This window comes from Eumetopias jubatus, unplaced genomic scaffold, assembly GCF_037043125.1.
Source record: "Eumetopias jubatus isolate StellerSeaLion01/CBP00866 unplaced genomic scaffold, mEumJub1_p1.0 scaffold_2, whole genome shotgun sequence".
Taxonomy (NCBI): Eukaryota; Metazoa; Chordata; class Mammalia; order Carnivora; family Otariidae; genus Eumetopias; species Eumetopias jubatus.
Genome location: NW_028274808.1, coordinates 154,866,516 through 154,872,515, shown reverse-complemented (window position 1 = coordinate 154,872,515; position 6,000 = coordinate 154,866,516). Strand labels below are relative to the sequence as shown.

The 6,000-nt window shown below is 37.1% G+C and overlaps 1 pseudogene; it reads right to left on the bottom strand.

Moving 5' to 3' along the window:
- Positions 1-2,573: 2,573 nt before the first annotated feature.
- Positions 2,574-3,955, bottom strand: LOC114206626 (serine/threonine-protein kinase Sgk1 pseudogene; annotated as a pseudogene).
- Positions 3,956-6,000: the final 2,045 nt, after the last annotated feature.

Here is a 6,000-nt window from a genome sequence, read left to right as displayed (position 1 = left end):
CAGGTCATGATCCCAGGGTCCTGGGATCGAGCCCCGCATCGGGCTCCCTGCTCAGCGGGAAGCCTGCTTCTCCCTCTCCCGCTCCCTCTGCTTGTGTTCCTGCTCTTGCTGTGTCTCTCTCTGTCAAATAAATAAATATTAAAAAAAAAAATAAAATAAAATAAAAAGTAAATATATAGATGATATAGATATAATCTAGCAATAACTGACAAAAAGGTGAAGTAGGCAAATTCAGTAATATTATTTTGAAACTTTAAACACTATTCTCTCATCAAATGATAGATGAGCCAGAAAACAATTTGTAAGGATGAGAAAAATAATTAATTATGAGGAGAAAAATAAGTTTAGAGTGGAAAGTCCTAGCATTTACTACTTTATGCAAATGATCATTTAATACCACCCATGTTGGGATAATAACACCAACATGTACATACTGATATCATGCACTGAGAGATATGTAGCAATTTTGTAGTATTCCTGCCTAAAATGCAAAGCTCAAATCTAACCATGAAGAAACATCACACAAACCCACACTGAGGGACATTTCACAAAATAACTTTGTAAGACTACTAGAACATAGCCTTTAAAGTCCATGAAACAAAAACGTTTCAGACTAAAGGAGAATAAAGAAAATAATCACTAAGTGCAATATGTCATCCTAGAGTGGATTTGGGACAAAGATAAAACAAAATGTAAATTATATAATTGGCACAATTGATAATTGATAGCTCATTTGAATAAGTATTATTGATTAGATAATAGAATTCTGTAAATATTAAATCTTTAAATTTCAGTTATGGTTATATAAGAAAACATACTTATTCTTAGAAAATGTGCTCTGGGACTTTTAGGGGTAAAGGAAAATAATATCTCCAACTAAATCTCAAGTAGTGTATAATTGATTTCTGCATGTTTAAATTATAATAAAATAAAAGGTTGCAAAATAGTATGAGAATCATGAAATTACTTTCAGTTAACTTAAATATTTTACTTATATATCCAAAATATACTTTATCTTAGCAAATTCTATAGACACAATAAAAATAGATCAACAGTGGCTTCTACTGACTTAAAGTGTTATTTATTCATAAGCAATTTTGGTATTATTGAATCAGGTCAAGTTATATGTGTCAATATTTCTCTTATTTGAATCTTTATGTTAACAATCCAGCAACAGTTATGTTTATAAAGCCAGAATAATCTAATCTATCACATCTATTGTTTTTATTTACCTGCTTAGTTAGAACAATTACAATTAATTTTATTTTCAATTCAGTGGTATAGGTCCTCTATTTTTAGACTTTTTTCTATGTTCCCCTACTACATTTTACTGACTGTCTAACTTTGGAATGCTCCTTGTCTTCTCCCTGTCTCAGTTTTATCAATACAGTAATAGTTCCTATATCATATGGATATTGGGATTAACCAGAAATACAACTGAGCACATAATAAGTTATTGCTAATTGCTATTAAGTGGAGGCAGTATCTGTGGTTTTCCAGAGACTAGAGCCATATTGCTTGAGTTCAAGTCCAGCTTTGTCACTTTTTTTTTTTCATGTAAATATTTTTCGAGGTTTTATTGCAAACCAAAGTTGGTTTATCACACACAAAAAAAGTTGTGTGGTGGGGAGGGGGGAAAGAATTGTCCATATTATAACCATGTTAATTACAGTACATTAAAATGGTGGTTTACATTACAAATAAGCCTGTAAGTTTAAATATACTAGTGCTATAACCCAATGTACAGACTTTCTTTATACAATACATACAATTATCAGGAATGCAAAAAAAAAAAAAAAGAAAAACATAAATAATGCCCATTTTACAGGTGACATTTTAAACAATGAAAATACCAGGCTTTGAATGACAACTGGGGCATTGGTCCATAAAAACCCTTTCTAAAAATAGAAATATTTGTAGCAGCAATGCTTTCTTTAAGCATCTGGATACAAGTCATTGCAAGACCATTTTCAATAAATTTTAGTTATTAACTGTATCTTACAAAAAAAAACCAAAACGGTCTACACATAAATTTATCTTCCAAATATGGAAGAAACAAACAATGTCTCACATTGTGGTGTCCTGCAAGTGTCACATTGATGCTTAGAACTAAACCCATCTGTGATCAAGCATACCACACTCATACCACTGTTCACACAGTAAATCCACAAGGAAAAATAAAGAACCGAAACACTCTGCAATAGGAAAAGCTTTGGAGCTAACACGATCTCATCAGAAAAGGCATATTTCATAAGATCCGTTATCACGGCCCAGACAGACCTTCCGAAAACCATTCTTAGAACTAACTGCATCATCCTAATAAAAGACTACTGCATCTGTCTATGGCGGCACGTAAATGCTCATTGCAGAGATAGCACCATGTTGGAAGGAAGAATAAAAATGAAAACCTCATGAGCTCACTGAAGAGGATGTGCTCTTCAAAAAGCTTCCAGCAAACAGTGTGCAATAAGACTGCCAAGATGTGCAAGCTTCCAGAGATGTGCAAATTCTCTTTTAAGATGTCCTGTCAGCGGGCAGCTCTGCCACGAGGCTAACTAAAACGCTTACACACACACACACACACAAAATCCTTCAAGACCACCCTGAGGACTGTTCAGAGGAAATAGTCCATAGGAGGAGCATAGGAAAAGCCTAGGAAGGCCTCGGCCGCTTCCTTGATGCTGGCTGTGAGGAGGATGCTGTCGGGGGACCTGCTGATGGAGTTGGGGACCGGCTCTTCGGTGAACTCAGGATCGAAGTGCCGCAGGTCGCTAGGTCCACTCACATTTGGGTTAAAAGGGGGAGTAATCTTCTTATTAATGAGATCATTCCAGTTAATCAGGGAGAAGAAGACATGATTCTTAATCTCCATGAAGTCGTCCTTGGCGCCCAGCCTCTTCGTCCTCTCCTTCTGCAGGAGGCCCTCCAGGAGGTGTCTGGCAGAATTGGTAATATTTGGCTTCAGCTGGAGGGGCTTGTTCAGAATGTTGTCATACATCTCAGCTGTGTTTCGGCTGTAAAAAGGAGGCAGGCCATACAGCATCTCATATAAGACGGCCCCCAGGCACCACCAGTCCACGGTCCTGTCATAAGGCTGCTTATGGAGCACCTCGGGGGCAAGATACTCAGGCGTGCCACAGAAGATGGATGTCGTGCCATTGTGTTCGATGTTCTCCTTGCAGAGCCCAAAGTCAGTAAGGACAATGTGTCCCTGTGAATCCAGCAGAATATTCTCTGGTTTTAAGTCTCTATAAACGATGTTCAGGGAGTGCAGGTAACCCAAGGCACTGGCTATTTCAGCAGCATAGAAGCGAGCCCGTGGTTCCAGGAAGCAACGCTCCCTCTGGAGATGGTAGAACAGCTCTCCACCATTGATGTAGTCAAGGACAAAGTACAATTTGTCAGCAGTCTGGAAAGAGAAGTGAAGCCCCACCAGGAAAGGGTGTCTCACATTCTTTAGTAGAACATTCCGTTCTGACATAATATGCTTTTCCTCCTTCTTTTTCAGGATGGCTTTCTTCTGTAAAACTTTGACTGCATAGAATGCTTCTTCTGCTTTGTGTCTTGCTAGAAGAACCTTCCCAAAACTGCCTTTCCCAATCACTTTCAAGAAGTGAAAGTCAGATGGTTTAGCATGAGGATGGGATGATGGGCCAAGGTTGATTTGCTGAGAAGGACTTGGTAGAGGAGAAGGGTTGGCATTCATAAGCTCAGGCTCCTGAGGTTGGGAGATTTTCAAAATGGACTGAACTTCAGGGTGTTTGCATGCATAGGAGTTATTGGCAATCTTCTGAATAAAGTCGTTCAGGCCCATCCTCCTCTGTTTCATGAAAGCGATGAGAATTGCTACCATTCCCCTCATTCTGGAGTAAGTGAGGGTGCCCCTAGCAGCCTCGGTTTTCACCGTCATCTCCGCAGACAGAGCGCGCAGGGAGACGTTACTGACGGGAGACTTGCTCAGCCAACACTCAGCTTTGTCACTTCTTAGTGAATGAATTAACCTCCCTTTGCAACAGTTTCCTCTTCTGTAAAATGCAAAAAATAATACTATCTACCTCGTGGGGTTATTGTTTGAATAAAAATCAATTGTTTATAAAATACTTAGAGCAACACGTGGAAAATAGTATGTGGTTCTTACATTAAATAGTAGTAATAATAATAAATTCATTAATCACAGGCCAATATATGTTGCTTTTGTTATTTCTTTCCTCACCTTTGGCCAGCTCCGCTAAATATATTAACAGTACCTCAGCAGAATCCATGTTACTTTAGGGTAATCTATCTGAGTATAGTTCTTCTAAATTCACATAAAGCACAAGTTTAGTCCCTCAAGGCTTTTAGACATCTATATTGCCATAGTTTTCACAATCTGAAAGAAAAAGAACTATTTCATTTAGTTCCCTTTGCTAGAGACAATTTCTTAGTTCAAATAGCTCTCTGTACAACTGTTAATACATTATTTCACTGAAAAAATCCTATACAAAATTTTTATTGAGTATAAATTCCACCCAATATATTTACTTTAATTTCAGAAACTCCTTCAATATCAGTTATATAGTATTATTTTAATGTCTATAAATGCATGAAAGTGATCAACATGTGAAAGAAAATTGATAAATTTAATAGGTATTGTGGTACGTAGATTTGAGAAATGGTCTTCAATGATGCCCACCTTTTGATATTCACCCACTTGTGTACTTCCCTCTCCTTAAGTGTAGGCCAGACATAGTTACTTCTAAACAGACTACCACTGTGATTATAAGCCAAAACTTCTCTGATTAGATTAGGAATGATTGTGGCTTTTATCTCTTGCTAGCAGTCTTACTCTATTGCTTCCTTGGTTTAGATGCTTTAATGAATAAGCTGCCATATTGGAGAGGCCCACTTGGCAAGGAGCTAAGGGCAGCATCAGTCCAACAAATTACTAGGAACTGATTTCTGCTAACATCCTGTTCAGTTAAGCATTGAGATGACTTTGGCCTAGCCAACATTTTTATTGCAGTCCATGAGAAGCCCTGAAGTAGAGAACTCAGTTAATATGAATCCAGAAATTTGACCCCCAAAACTGTGAAATAATACATATGTGTTTTTTTAAGCTATTAAATTTGGGGGCAAGTTGTTATGCAGAAATAAAAAAGTGCATATAGTGGTTCACCCATAAAACAACTAAAGAGCCATGTTAGAATGCACTTGATTATTTTAGGATAAAATATCTTCAACAGAGTAATAAATATGTATATTGTTTGGTTTTGCTGGGAGAAATAATTTCTCAAAAAGAGATCTTCCTACTAGAGCACAGCAACTCTAAAGTAATTTCAAGTCAGTCTGAATCCTATTTCATTAGATAATTCCCACTCACATAATCCAAAGAAAAAAAATTTAGCTTTAAACCACAATTTTTATGCTATATATTTGCAGAACATTAGCTGAAGAACTCAATTAGCTGTAAACTGGAATCTCCATTTCTCAAGAGAATAAATAAAATTCTCTAAATATATAAGGTAACATAGAATAAGTAACTTGGTATTTCTAATAATTAAGAGTTCTGTGGGGCTGGATCAGTCCTGAACCTGAAGCTGCCTTTGCTGGGCCACTGAGTACTACTGGATTTGTACCTTTTAGGCAATCCATAATTACAGTATATCATTATATGGATCCTAGTTACATAAAGGGCCACTTTGTAACTTTCACATTGATCAGGTTTATATTGAATGTTATCAAAATTATTCCAAAGAGCAAAGTTTGAATATGTGGAGTCCACAATGGCTATATCTAATTTCTAATTTCCTAAATTGTTCGTACACTTTTTTCCCCCACTCTTCTTTCCCTTACATGGCTGCCATTGAGAAGGGCAACTCATCTGGTAAAGTTTTTATTTTATTTTATTTTTTTTAAAGATTTTTGTTTATTTATTTGAGAGAGAGAGACACAGCAAGAGAGGGAACACAAGCAGGGGGAGCGGGAGAGGGAGAAGCAGGCTTCCTGCAGAGCATCGGGAGC